The sequence below is a fragment of the Adiantum capillus-veneris genome, chromosome 1, assembly GCF_014529385.1.
Source record: "Adiantum capillus-veneris isolate H3 chromosome 1, ASM1452938v2, whole genome shotgun sequence".
Classification (NCBI taxonomy): domain Eukaryota; kingdom Viridiplantae; phylum Streptophyta; class Polypodiopsida; order Polypodiales; family Pteridaceae; genus Adiantum; species Adiantum capillus-veneris.
In genome coordinates this window covers 32,566,154-32,581,934 of record NC_140931.1, presented here as the reverse complement: position 1 = coordinate 32,581,934, position 15,781 = coordinate 32,566,154, and the positions used below count along the sequence as shown (strand labels likewise).

Sequence of the window (15,781 nt, the reverse complement as noted above, 5' to 3'; positions counted from 1 at the left end):
TTCATTGGTAGTTGTGTTAAAGCTTTTATGGATGACTTCTGTGTTTATAGCAGTAGGGCTGAGCACCATGAGAAGTTGCAGATGGTATTGGCTCGATATGATGAATGTGGAGGACAACTAAATCCAAAGAAATGTCATCTAGCACAGCCAAGGGTGAAGTTATTGGGCCATATGGTGTCAGAAAATGGCATTGAGGCTGATCCAGATAAGGTTAAGTCTATTATTCTTCTTCCATCACCTACGAGTACGAAGCAATTGGCAACTTTTACACACAAAGTGAAGTACATGGCACGGTTTATTCCATTGTCTTCGAAGCTTCTTTATCCATTACAGCAAGTGGCAAAGCATGATCCATTGCAATGGGATGACAAGTGTGAAGAAGTGTTTCAAGAGGTGAAAGAGGTGTTAGGGGGGTTGTCAGCCATGCAGTCTCCTGATTGGGAGAAAGTGTTTTATGTAAATCCATCAGTAGGGGATGATGCCATTGGAGCCATGCTATTGCAAAAGGAGAAGGGCAACCATTATATGAGGCTAGTGTGTTGTGCAAGCCGAGTGAAGTTGGTAGCGGAGAGAAAGTTCTCGGAAGTAGAGCTAGTGATGGCTAGTGTAATATTTGCTTGTCGACGATTTCGTCATTACTTGCTACCACGGCCTTTTGTTTTCTTGACGAGTTATGCCTTTTTGCCACAGTTAATTAATGGTACTAACATGTCAAATGTGGTGAAGAAATGGGTAATTGAGCTGCAAGAGTTTGAGTGCTCTTTTCTAGTGGAAGATAGTACAAGGGCTACCCTAGCTGATTTGTTGACCTACAAGAAGAATCCCCTTATTGTTAAGGAAGAGGTGGTGAGAAAGGTAGTTGAAGAAGTTCCACAGATCAGCAATGCACATGTGTTGTTCTTTGATGGTTCATACAGAAAGAGCCATGATGCAACTTCAGGGGGTATAGCACTTTATGATCCAGAGGGGAAGCTAGTATGCAAGAGAGGGTTCAAATTGGATGCTCATAGTAACAATGAGGCTGAATATGCTACTCTGGAAGCCGGATTACACATTTGTTTGAAGCATGGGGTTCGAAGGTTGAGCATAAAAGGTGATGCCTTGTTAGTGGTGAAGCAAGTGCTGGGTGTGTGGAAGAGCAAGAACACCTCATTGAAGGAAATGTGCTTCAGAATTAAAGGCCTGTTAAAAAATTTCGAAGCATGGATCATCAAACACATTGAACGTGCTCTAAATGGAGAGGCACATGAAGCAGCTCAAGGCATGATTGGGGAGCTATTTGTGTTGAGGACCACTTTACCTCTTTATCATGGCCGAGAAAGTTTGGCTCAAGAAGAGGAGTTTTTGCTAACAGGAATCATTCCAAAGGAGATTCAGAAGTCTAAGAAGTATGGCTTTGTGCGTAGAGCATATAGGTACAAATTGATTGGTGATGTCTTATACATGAAAGGGGCCGAACTCGTGTTGAGACGTGTACCTTGGCGGGAGGAGCTTTACAGAGTGTTGGAAGAGAATCATGAAGGCGCATGTGGTGGCCATTTTGCTCTAAAGATCACCTTCCATAAGATTTTGCAAGAGGGGTATGTATGGCCTAGTTTGCACAAGGATGTTCACCATTGGTGTAGGTCTTGCAATAGGTGTCAAGCATTTGGGAAGAGAGTGTTGAAGCCAGAGCTACAAAAAACCATTATGGCGTTTGATGTGTTTGAAAAGTGGGGGATTGATGCAATAGGCCCGTTACCTATCACAAGCAGGGGCAAAAGCTATATCTTGATGGAAGTGGACTATCTCTCTAGATGGGCAGAGGCTATAGCAGTAAAACAGATCACTGCAAAGGATGTGGCAAAATTTGTGTATGATGAAATATGTTGCAAGTTTGGGGTGCCATTAGAGCTACTTTCAGATAAGGGGCCAGGATTTAGAGCTAAACTGCTAGACTTCTTATGCACAAAGATGAAGATTAGGCACCAGCATACCACTCCTTATTACCCGCAGTGTAATGGCTTAAATGAAAGATTCAATGGTGAGTTGGTACAAATTCTTTCTAAAGTGACAGAGCACCAAGGAAAGAATTGGGATTTGGAATTGCCTAGTGCATTATGGGCTTACCGTACTTCGGTGAAGACAGGTACAGGGTTTACTCCATTTCATTTGGTGTATGGAAAGGAAGCACTATTGCCTGTGGAGGTAGAGTTGCCTGCGGTCAAGATGTTAGAGAAGTTGCTTGGGCCGCCTAGTGATGCATTCAAAGAGAGGCTCTTGCAGTTACAAGAGGTCCAGTTGGATAGGATGAGCGCATTGGAGCATTATGGGAAAATGCAAGATAAGGCTTTAGCAAAGATAAATGAAAAGGTCAAAAGTAAGGGTATCAAGAAACATGACTTGGTTTTGCGCTACAACAGTAAGCTGGACAACACCTTCCAAAAGAAGTTTCAAATTAAGTGGGAAGGCCCTTTCAAGATAGTGGAGTGTTTTCCAAATGGCACATATCAACTGGCTAACCTGGATGGTGTTCTACATAAGTCAAGGATAAATGGATTGCGTCTTAAATTGTATCATGCTAGATTGATGATGGTGGATCAAGATGAGCTTTCTGTGGATCAAGCAGTGTTGGTGAGGGATGAGGAGACCTGTGATGCGGCGAGTCTCATATCTCTCTTTGTTGTTGCTGATCATGAATGATCTAGCAGGCTAGGGGATGGGCAAATTATGTCAGGAGTTTTTTGGAGCAAGGGATTGCGCATATGTACATATACATGCATGGTGCATCAAATAAAGAATTGCCCATTTTTCAGAGCCAGGTGGTTACGTGGGGCCCACATGTGTACAGGCAGGACAGGGTGTACATAGTGCATCGATTTTCACTATTACCAGTACCACTGTGTTTTTGCTACAATAAGGAGGATTTGTTAGCATGTAAAACTTCTTGAGGAAGCTATCCGCGGGCCGACGACATGAGGTAAGCATGTGCGTCAGATGGCATCGAGTGGCGTCAGGAGGTCAAACGGGGTCAATACTTGCACGCGGAGAAGTATGGACACGACGTGGGTGTTTTCTTGTGATACTTATGCAGAAAGGTCATCATGAGGACCACTTTTTGGGGCCACTTCACGTGGTTGCGGGATGCATTATTTGGAAAAACTGAGTGCCAGGTGTGCGGATGATGCAAAAAGGTGACAACTATGCACTACGAGGTCAGTTTTTGGCATGTTCGGGGTCCGTTTGAGGTCATCTAAAAGGCCACGAGTGCCCAACTAATAAAGCTAAGTGTGGGAACTGAAAAAACTGAGAGAAGACCAGAAAAAACGTGGAGAAGAGAGGAGGAACAGCCGCAGGTGTGTTTTTGGGGTCTTTGGAGCCTGTTTTGGCCGTAAACTGCTCATCAGAGGTCGGATTTGAGCACTTTGACATTGTAGACTGGGGTTTTGGACCGTTCCGGACGCAATGGCGCTGTCCATTTTGCCAAATTCCTCACTTTTTTTCTTTTTTTTTGGCTGTGTAAGTTTCTCCTATGAGCGAAGCTTCTGCTCCTATTTGTGATTGTATCTGGCTTATTTTACCCATATTGTGTGAGCTATTTGCCCCATTGGTGTTGGCCCAAGCTCAATTGTATCTAAACATCAGAAATTCTCCTCTTTTGAGCTGATTATTTTGGGTGTGTGTGTGTGTGTGTGTGTGTGTGTGTGTGTGTGTGTGTGTGGAGTGGGCAAGTAGATAGTCTCTCTCCTCTCACTCCAGAGGTGTGTTCCCTGTCTCGGCCAAGTGTGTTGTGGAAGCCGAGTGGTGCCCCATAGTGTGTGTGTGTGTGTGTGTGTGTGTATCATTCCAAGAGTGTGTGTCGGGTCGTTATAGAGGCGTTGTGTGTGTTTTCATCCCGCTCACACCGTAGCCACAGAAGCGATGATTACAAGTTGGAGCAAAGAGGTAGCTCTCTGTACGTAACACAGTCGTCCCTTATCTTCCAAAAATAATCTCTCCTTTCCCACTAACCTTAGTGTATTATATACCTAGGGCTTTCTAAAGTGGCCGGCGGCCAACTTCTCATAGACCTTTACATACATCATTGGAAAAATTACATCTTTGACTCAGACTTGACATAGGCGATTGTCATTAGACTTTTACAGGGTTTGATGTATTAAACATCGGAAAAATAATGTGACCACATCAAAACTTTGGCCGGCTGACTCAATGGTGCCTTGGCTAGGTGGTCACTTGTATGTTGTTATCACCTCCAAACACTGCTCTTGCAACCAGAGGCCAAAATATCATTTTTACTGCCAAGAGACCACCTCTTCAATGCTACAAGTGTGGGGGTCCACAATTGAGTAGCTGAATGTCCCATTAGACTACAAAACAATGCCACACTAATGCAAACAAATCAAGCAAGCACATCTACAATGCCAATACTCATGTGTAATCAATGTCGCATAGATCATTTCATTACCCAATGTGCAAATGATCCAAATGCGCCAAAGAAAATGCCATTGAATTTAATTGAGGTTACTGAGGAGCCCTCACAAAGTACGTCTGTGGTACCATTAAAAAACTCACACGATCGATGCTCCAAAACCAAAATTATATTCTTGAAGACAGAGACATAGCATCAATTGCCCAATCTCAGAAGAAGAAGAAAACACGAAGGAAAAGATTGCAAAAAGCAACGAAGTCAGACCCCACTTCGAAGACCAACATAGGGACTAGTGAAGACCCCGTATATATGAACGACGCTGAAGAGAGGATTCTGATTCAAGTGCGACCATGGAGACTAAAACAACCACTAGAAAAGAAAAAACCAAGGAAGATCGTCATGAGCCACAATGGCCAGGACCCAAGAAGAAGATAGGAACTTATCCAAATCCTACAAAGGAGATCGAGCGAGTCAAGGTTAATGGGTTTGTTAGAAGAGACCCAAAGGGATCTAGAGCCAACACCTAGGCAGATCCATATTACAGACACAATGTTCCCTATGCAAAAGCAACCTCACAAAGTCCATAGACCACTAGCCATACCAAGTGTCATCCAAGAAGAAAGTGACTTTAAGTCATAAGAAAGTGGTCGTACTCCTTTCTTGTTGGAGAGAATGTTTACAGAGGGATTACCTGACCCTATCGAAGAAATGGAGATCCCAGCTCCCCCATGTCAAGGGACTGAAGCCCAAAAAGTGTCGTTAAATATTGCAAAGGGGGATGACCTGCGTAACACCTGAGGGGGATCAAATGCCACCACTCGTACCTTTAAATATGATAGGAGCAATGCATATAGCTTTTGCTAACCTACAAGATGGAGGCTTGACTGACATTGGAACCAGTAGCGTCTCAAAAGACTATAGCCCACACGATTTGGAGTATGAATCATGAATTGAAATTGACTCTAAAGACAAAGAATCTGAGTTAAATCTTGGTGCAAATGTGGGGACAAACCATTCGGGGCCTAGTGGTACCCTAGAAGACAACCTATCCGGGAGAGGAAAAGACACAAGTAGCAATTCCTCTAGTGACTCTTCACTAGATATCATCCGTAATAAAAAATTAGATAAGAAAAGTAAGAGATATAAGAGGCGACAATATCAAGCAAATGTGCATGCTAGAATAAATGAAAAAAAATCTACTGCAGAATGGCTTAATTATATAGGGGCATGTGATGCTCATCGTAAGTTGGTAGATAACTGGGGTAAGTACCTTCAAAGCATCATGGCTTAATTATATAGGGGCATGTGATGCTCATCGTAAGTTGGTAGATAACTGGGGTAAGTACCTTCAAAGCATCATGTGGTGTAGTCCATAACCCATTGACATCGCACAAGTAAAAGCTACATAGAAGCCAAAGTTGAGCCGTACTGTAAGGAGACAACAACATCAAGAGCTAGCTCAACAACAAAAGGAAGCGGAAGAGAATTCACAGTCCATAGAGCAAAGACCCCACAGACTTACACCCTACACCTAATCATTTCAAATCCTACACCACGGAGGAGCATAAGGTTGTGTATACAAAGGCCCAAAGAACACGTATCAATGGAAGTAATGGAGTCTATGATGGTCCACTAATAGTTAAGAAAATAGAGTTAGCAAACCCAGGTGAGGAGTCCAAACCTATTTTCATTGCCCAAGATCTGGCAAAGACTGAGGAATATGTACTCAAGGAGATCCTCAAGGAATTTAAGTTGCTTGGACATATCATGATACGAAAGGTGTTCCACCTTTCGTGGTGCAACACACAATTCCCATGAATAGCATGGCTAAACCAATCTAGCAATGACCCTACCCAATGAATCCTAAGTATGCAAAGATTGGTCAAGAAGAGATTGAAAAGCTTGTCAAATGCGGATTCATATACCCTATTGAGTACTCAGAATGGGTGTCTCCAATAGTTATTGTGCCAAAAAAGAATGGGAAACTCAGAGTATATGTAGATCTCAAGAAGGTCAATGCCGCCAATAGGAGAGACCATTACCCCTTGCCATATTCAGAACATGTGCTTGAAAGAGTTGTAGGGAAGGAAGCTTATAGCTTTTTAGATGGGTACTCCAGCTACAACCAAATCACAATTGCACTAGAGGACCAAGCTAAAATGGCTTTTATAACCGAATTTTGAGTGTTCGCATTTTGTATTATGGCTTTTGGCTTAACCAATGCCCTTGCTACCTTCCAAAGATTAATAAACACTGCTTTTAGGCAATATTTGAGGGAGTTTTACAAAGCTTTCTTAGATTACCTTTGTGTTTATTCCTCTTCAAAGGAACATCTATCATGTTTACAAAAAGTGTTTGAAAAGTGAAAATTGTATCGCATCTCATTAAACCCTTTCAAATGTCAATTTTGGGTTAAACATGGAGTCATTTTAGGGCACATAGTATCAAAAAATGGAATTTCCACATACGAGAGCAAAATTAAATCCATTTCCAATTTGCCACCACGTACAAACTATAAGGGAGTTCAAAGGTTCATGGGCCATGTTGGTTATTACCGGCAATTTATTTAAACTTTTTATTAAAACCTCTGAGATCACCTAAAATGCTAAAAACTTCTTAAATGGCAAGAAAAATAAAATATTTCAAAGAAGATAAGACCTTCATATGGTAACTAGCCTAGAGAGTATGCTACTGAGAATTATTAGCACTGAAGATGCTTGACCCTAGTAAACATACTAGTGATTGTCAGTAAATGTGTATGGTAGGTATTTATACAGTGAATGCAATCCCAAAACCAACATGCTAGTTAGATACCGATTCTGCTAGTTAGCATATTAAGTATTCTTGTTGAGTATGCTAATTAGCATACATGGCATCCTTGTAAGTATTCCAAGTGTGCTAGCTAACATACTCAATATGATATTTAACATACCTAATATGCTAGTTAGCATACACAATATACCTGCAAGCATGCTAAGTTAGCACACCAAATATGTTAGAAAGTATGAAAAATGTGCTAACTATCATACCTAGTATGCTATGTAGCATACTACTACTATGATGTGAATGCTAATTATAATTCCATGTATGCTAGTTATCACACCTAGTATGCGAATTAGCATACCTAGTATGCTAGTTAGCATACCTTGTATAACAACACGCATACTTAGTTGGCACAAAAAATATGTTAAATAGTATGTTTGATATGATAACTAGCATACCCAGAATGCTATGTAGCATACTATTATTGTGTTCAGTATGTTAGTTAGCATACCCAATATGCTAGTTAGCAAACCCAATATGCCTTGTATGTTAGGTAGCATACCCAGTACGCTAGTTCGCATGCTAGCTAGCATACCCAGTATGCTTGTTAGCATGCCTGGTATACCTCCAATCATGCTTAGTTGGCACACCAAATATGCTAGTAAGTATGTTAAATATGCTAACTAGCATACCCTGTATTCAATGTAGCATACTACTACTATGCTCATAATGTTTATTATAATTCCATATATGCCAGTAAGCATACCCAATATGTTAGTTAGCATACCTAGTATGTTAGTTAGCATACCAAGTATGCTAGTTAGCATGCCATGTATACCTACAAGCATGCTTAGTTGGCACACCAAATATGGTAGTTGGTATGTTCAATATGATAAATAGCATACCCTGTATGCTATGTAGCATACTTCTACTATTCTCAGGATGCTAATTATAACTCCATGTATGCTAGTCAGCATACCCAATATGTTAGTTAGCATACCCAGTATGTTAGTTAGCATGCTAATTAGCATACCAAGTATGCTAGTTAGCATACCCTATGTACCCCCAAGCACGCTTAGTTCGCACACCAAATATGGTAGTTAGTATTTTCAATACGCTTACTAGCATACCCTGTATGCTATGTAGCATACTTCTACTATTCTCAGGATGCTTATTATTATTCCATGTATGCTAGTTAGCATACCCAATATGTTAGTTAGCATATCTTGTATGATAGTTGGCATACCCAGTATGTTAGTTAGCATACCCAGTATGCTAGCTAGCATACCTTGCATACATGCATGTATGCTTAGTTGGCACACCAAATATGCTAGTTAGTATGTTCAATATGCTAACTAGCATACCCAGTATGCTCTGTAGCATTTTGCTTCTATGCTCACAATGCTAATTATAATTCCATGTATGCTAGTTAGCATACCAAGTATTCTAGCTAGCATGCTTAGTTGGCACACCGAATATGCTAGTTAGTATGTTCAATATGCTAACTAGCATACCTAGTATGCTATTTAGCATACTACTACTATGTTTTGGATGCTAATCATAATTACATCTTTGCTAGTTAGCATACCCAATATGTTAGTTATCATTACCAATATGCTAGTTAGCATACCCTGTATACCTCCAAGTATGCTTAGTTGTCACACCAAATATGCTAGTTAGTATGTTCAATATGCTAACTAGCATACCCAGTATGCTATGTAGCATACTACTACTATGCTCAGAATGCTTATTATAATTCTATGTATGCTAACTAGCATACCCATATGCTAGTTAGCATACCATATGTGCTAGTTAACCAAATCACTATGTTGGTTAGCATTTGAAGATGCTAATTAGCATACATGGCATTTATGATTATCTTACCAGTGTTTGGTGGGATTGGATGTTCTTCCCCTGCAGTCTTGCACAACCACTCTGCTGGTATCCTTTGCTGGAAGGTAGAAGCCCTACATTCAATCCCAAGGGAGCAGGCAGCTGGAAAGCAAAGCAGGTAGTAGCTAAGTTCACAAGGCAGCTTGACCATTGCAAGAATTTCCTGTGCTTCAAGCGGCATACCACAGCCATTACATTGGTCCTTCCTAGCACCCCTCTATCCATCGTAAAGCTGGCAATAGCTAAATTACATAGTGCAGTGGGAAAAAAAGAGCCTTGTAGCATGGATTGCATATGCACCAGCAAGTGCAGTATACTTTCAACGACCTGCACTTTGGATTCCTTGAGCTCCACCTCAGTCTACAAAAAAAGGACAAAAAGAGCATGGTAAGTCATAGGTTAGTTGTGCACATGTACCAAACATAAGGTGTTAGTTTGAAAATCATGAACACTTACCAGATGAGAGGTTATGTCAGTGTAACTATCAATTGGGGTGTCCTCACAATGAGGAAACCCCAAATCATTGAATGTCTCTTTCATTGTGTCTATTTTCGCCTTGAGCTCCATTTTTCGCTTTGCATTCAGATCACAGCTATGTGATAAAGTCTACAGTTCATTGGTAGCATCATGCAGTTTCTATCGCATCGCCGCAATAATTGGGCTGACCTTCGCATTGCTTGCTTGCAATACCCTTGCGGCTTCCAAGTCATGTTGTGCATTTTTTAGATCCTTTTTAGCATCCTACAATTGTGTTCTCAGATGAAGGAAAATTTATGCAACGCGTTGCAAATCCTCCAAGTCAAAAAACGAAAGGCTTTTTGCCTCTTGCTGAGTGCTATGACAAGACAATGGTGTGCCCTTGGAACCTGACCTATTGCTCATACCTACTCAGTCCGAATTGTCCTCCCACATTTCAGCTGATTCATCCTCATGTTTTGGAACTTGATACTGAGAATTACGCATCCTCCACTTGTTGACATGGCCCTCAAAGTAGCCCTTCTCACCAATATCATGTAAATACTGCACAATGAACTCATCCCAATTGAACTTCATGGTTGTATCGCTTGCAATCAACACAGAATTAAATTCTTTGACAAATCCCTTTGCAACTGCAAAGCTGATCTCCATGTTTGTTGGACCCTTCTGGTAGACCTTATGGTGTAACTGCATCACCTACTCATACATGTCGCTACGGATGCAACTGCATTTAATGCAGTACTTGTTGGGATCCTTCGTCTATTTGAACACACTAAACCATTACACATCACTGAGCTACTCCCACCTCACCAATTTGGGATTTGAACCAGTCATGGAGAGGCCATAAACAGCATTGAAATCTTCCACATTTACACAAAATTTCTCCTGCAATGGGATCTCCACCTTGGGAGCTCTCCATCGAACTGCACACATGCAATAGGAACCTTAGCAAAAACGAAAAGGTTACATCATCAAGAGGGTAGAATCTGACAAAATACATTCCATCTACATATGTAATGCCCCTCTCTCTCTCTCTCTGGTTTTGTGAATGAAAAAATCACTGCTTATTAGGGAGCCGATCCGAGACATGCAAGGGACACTGAATAGAGGAACACACACACACACACACACACACACACACACACACACACATAGGGGAGAGAGAGAGAGAGAGAGAGAGAGAGAGAGAGAGAACTTGAGTCGTTCCTTCCTTTACCTGCATGCATGAATTGTGACATTGGGAATCCCTAGGAATCAAGCAGCTTCACTCTTTTGCGAGGTAGAGAGATGCAGTAGTAGACTTGGACCTTATGTGTTTTTTGGTTGGTGGATGGTCGGATGATTCCTCGGAGGTCTCTCGTTGGTAGTCGGATCTCTCTCTCTCTCTTTCTTGCAGCATGCCGAGTAGCAATTGATGGCTGCTTGGTAGAGCCCCCACGTCTCTTGCATGTGGCCCCCATGCCCCGCTTCTCTACATGCTTCATCAATACACTTCACTCAGTAACGTCCCCGCCAAAATTGACTGTTGAGAATGGAAAAAGGGAGCTTTGGCTCACCAAATTAAAATTTGAGTTCAAAAAATGTCCCACCACTCAACCTTACATGATTGCACCCCACTCATTTAAATACACAATTCCATATACTCATCCTAAATATCATCCTTATGCTAACAATGTGTGCTTGTTGGCACATGCTAACTAACACAAAAAGCACGACATATTAACATGCTTACTCCCATTTGGTGTTTATGTCTGTTCACTCTTAATGCTCATTGATCATTTGGTGGTTATGTTTGTTATGATGCATGATACTCTTGTAAGTTATGTCCAAAAGTTGGTAATTTATCAATCTCTTAGATAGTTATTAGCACTTGTTTATTTTTTGGTGTGTAGCTCTCTTTAATGGTGATTGGGTTATTTGATACATTATCAAGCACAAGGTTCTCACTAGGTATCTTTTGGTACTTTCGGGGGCACTGCTTGAGATTTCTGGTTGCTTGGCTTTCATTGGTGTTGCTTGAAATAAGGTACTTTATGTGCATTTCTAGTGCTTTTTAATATGTTGGAACTTCCTAGTACTTCTTGAGGTTTTTTGGTTTTTTAAATCACATTGGTGTTATCCAAGAATTTGATATTTTGTGTACCTCTTGTAACCTTCTAATGGTTTGGTATTCTGTGACGCTGCTTGAGGTTGTTTTATTATTTGGGTCACTTTGGTGTTGTTGATAATTTGGTACTTTGTCACCTTGGTAATTTTGGTGCTTTATCTCCCTTTGGTGAAAGTTTGATGATTTGGTACGTCACCTTAGTACTTTTTGGTCATTTGATATTTTCAAGCTCTTCTTGTTTTTTTTGTTCTTTAGATCCTTTGGTGTTGTTTAATAATTTGCTACTTTTAATAGTTTGGTACTTTAAGGAACTTCTTGTTGATAATTTGGATCCTTTGGTTTTGTTTGATAATTTGGTACTTTTAGTAGTTTGGTACTTCTTGGCACTTCTTGAGGTTGTTTGATTTTTTTTGGCTCTTTTAGGTGTTGTTTGATAATTTGGTGCTTTGTCATTTAGTACTTTGTCACATTGGTACTTTTAGTCATTTGGTACTTTTGGGCACTTCTTGTTTGTGTTGTTTGAGGATTTAGTATTTTGTCATCTTAAGACTTTTTAGTCATTTGGTACCTTCAGGCATTGGCTCCCTTTGGTACTGTTTTGATGATTTGGTACTTTGTCATCTTGATACTTTTTAGTCCTTTGGTACTTTCGAACACTTCTTAAGATTTGTTGGTGCTTTGGCTCTCTTGGGCCTATTTGATAGTTTGGTAATTTATCACCTCAATACTTTTGGTGGTTTGGCTCTCTTTAGTGTCGTTTGATTAGTTTGACTATTTATCATCTTAGTACTTCTTGAGCGTTTGGTACTTCTTGGCACTTCTTGAGATTCTTTTATTGTTTGGCTCTCTTTGGTTCTATTTGTTAATTTAGAACTTTATATACGCTTAGGTACCTTCTAATGGTTTTGATATTCCCTTGTTTTGGTACTTCCTCGCATCTTCATGACTAATCCTTTGAAATATATTTGTAGAAAGAGTATGAACAGCTACAAAATGAGAGCATGGAAGGGAAAATACATTATGAGTTTGTGCAAAAGGTAATTGCTAATGTTAGGAATGTAAGACATTCAGTTTGTTTCAAAGGTTGCATACCCTCGATACAAAGAACACAATCCATGTGTTTGATACTGTGTGGCTTGTGGGGAGGCTTCTTTTGTCAAGGGGAGCTTCATGCTAGCATGTAAACACCAATTTCATCCTCTGTGCTTTGGCTATCTATGTGCTAAACCTGGTTATTATTTGGCAATAACTTTGGAGGCAAAGTCTTGGATTTTTGGAAAGTCCACTTTTAAGAGTATCTTGGCTACTTTTTGCATGGAACTTTTTTGTGTTGCATTTGCATCTCAAGTGACCAAAATTTGTGTTTTCTCTTTTGGTGAATGTAGGTAGAGGAAGTGTTGTTGGGGTTTGCAAACCTTTTTGTACTTTGCACCATGATTTTGATAAAAGCACGTTCATTTGGTTATATGTGATGGTCTTTTTGTATTGCCTTGCATATAAGGTTTACCCAAATGACTATATTGTTATTGTACAATGTGTATGGTAGTGTGTTTTATTAGGTTGACTATTTGTGTTGTACATAATCCACCAAATTGGGTACTATTTTCCTAATATGATTAGCATCTCTTACTATTGAGTAGAAAATGGAGAGTTGACATTAATCTCAATATATTGTTTCTATTCTAAGTCTCTGCTTTGTCTCATTTGGCCTTTGGGTGTTGTAGCCAGGGAAGCATGGTGGCTCAACAAGAAAGCTTCTGATACGATGCTATCCATAGATAAGAAGGCTAACCACTATTGGCTCATAGTACTTTACATCAATAGTGTTTTACTAAAGAATCATGAGATATGTCCAACTAAAATTTGGAAGCTTTCATTTCCCAATGGGTTCAGACCCCGGGGTGTGCAAGTGCTTGATCAGACATACCATGTTGTGAGGCCCAATGCCGAGGAGCTCATCACAAAACTAAGGGAGAAGGCTTATGCCATGCTCTGGTCATACTACTCAAGGAAAAAGCTTATGAAGATTATGCATGCGTGCTTTCCTAAACTAATGAAGATGAGGGGACTTCTTTTAGGTACTATTACCTGTTAATAAATCTTCATACATATGTCTGTATTGCTAGCTAACCTCCAAAGTTTCATTACAGACATCTATAGCAAAGGTGAGTGCAAGCTCTGGGCCAAAAGCCCTCAACAAGCTCCATACATTGCACGTGAGTTTGCAAACAAGCCCATGTTCTTGAAACTTTTGAAGACACGCTTGCAGGATCCCCTTGTTTGATGTAGAGAATGATATTTCATTCATTATAGTTGATTATTTCATAGCGATGGAGGGATAATCCTACTGCTTTGACCCCCCCTCCCCCCCCGGATTTTAGGGAGCTATATATAGTCTAACACCTCTGCTTACTATAACTTGAGTTTAGTTCTACTTTTTGTAATATATAGCTTGATAAAAATACACCTTTTTTACAACTTCTACTTTGCATATTATAGATCAATGAAAGTCCACCTTGGTGTCCATTGTAACCTCTGAAAACTTTATTGATGAATTGTTTTCACTACATTAGTCTACTTCGGCAAATCTAGCTTACATGTATATAAGTAGTAATATGTTCTGGTATTATTTTGGTACTATTGATAGTTTGATTCTGTATGGTGCCAATTTTGGTACTGTATAATATCAATTTTGCTCTACTATGGTCTCAATTTTTTGCTCGTTAGTACCAATTTGGTACTCTCTAGATTCATTTGGTACTAGTTCAAAAGCAGGCTCTACATGGAGCACATTGTGTAGATGCTAAGTAATTAGAAGGTATTGTGTAAGTGGTAGTAAGTATTATTATTGAATGTACAGTGCCAAAATTTGGTATTGTGGCTAAAGTCAAAGAAACAATGAAGCATTGATAGACAAAGGGTAACAAACGCTGAAACTATCAATACCACTCAATTGATTTGAGAAGTGACACTTTACTTTCCAGAGGTGTAGATGTTGTCATTTGTAAGTATGGTAGATGGAGGCAAGGTTGTCATGCGTACATTTTCCTCTATATCATCATCTAAAGGCATAGGGCTATAAATGTTCTCATGTACTTGAGAGGATAATTTGAATTGGTTTGGTAGCTCAGGGGAAGCCTCCATGGGGAAGCATATGGATCTTTTCTTTTATGCCCAATAGTTTCACATTTAGGCTCGGTTAGTGAGAGTTAGTAACCTATTTCCATCGTATTCATTGCACTTTGTATCTTTGAGTACACATCGGTGGAAGGACTTGCTTAACGCTCCATGAGAGAGAGAGAGAGAGAGAGAGAGAGAGAGAGAGCTCTTGTTGTGGAGGACACAAGTTGATACTACTGCACATCTAGAGAGGGAGGGGGACAGAGTGCTAGTTGTGGAGAACACGGCCTATTTCTGCTGCATAGAGAGAGAGAGAGGTACAGCAAGCAGCACAGAGAGAGGAGACTTCTTGGCCATGGAGTGTGTAAAAGCAGTAAATTTCCTCATGAGTAAGCACGACAATTGAACCCGTTTAGACCCAGGTTGTTGTAAGGTCCCACCCACATATTATTAAAAACATTAAAATACTTTTTTAACAACCTTGCATGTTTTAAAAGATCCATTTTTCTCCACTTTACCTCTTCAAAACCTTTCAAAAAGAGTTATTTTTCACCACAAAACCCCCAATCCAATGTGGTGTCAAGGATATGTCACCCATCTTGTACCACCAAAGCCTGCTTTCAACAAATAATATATATATATATATCTAACACTTATATTCTTTGAGAAGGCAAAAAAAGAGAAGGGGGGAGAGAGAGAGAGAATGAGGGGGTCTCGACTCACCTTCCAATTAATACCACCAAAAGCGAGCCTAACCAAAACAAGAGGGAGAAAAAATAAGAATCATTCTATTTTAAAGTCATAAAATGAACACGTCTATTCAAAAGACATGAAATAGTATATCATGTCTATTCAAAATTCAAGAAATATTATCAATGTATTCAAATGTCAAGAAATAGTATATCGTATTACACAAACGTGTCAAACCACACACTTCTATTCAAAAGTCATGAAATTATATATCATCTCTAATCAAAATTCAAAAAAATATCATTATATTCAAAAAGTTAAGA

General features: G+C 39.9%; 1 long non-coding RNA gene across 1 annotated transcript; it reads left to right on the top strand.

Moving 5' to 3' along the window:
- The first annotated feature begins 8,783 nt into the window (after positions 1 to 8,783).
- On the top strand, positions 8,784 to 14,168 carry LOC147464519 (uncharacterized). Its single transcript, XR_015187668.1, has 3 exons — positions 8,784 to 12,685; positions 13,373 to 13,726; positions 13,799 to 14,168. It is a non-coding gene; the product is annotated as an uncharacterized LOC147464519 (long non-coding RNA).
- Positions 14,169 to 15,781: the final 1,613 nt, after the last annotated feature.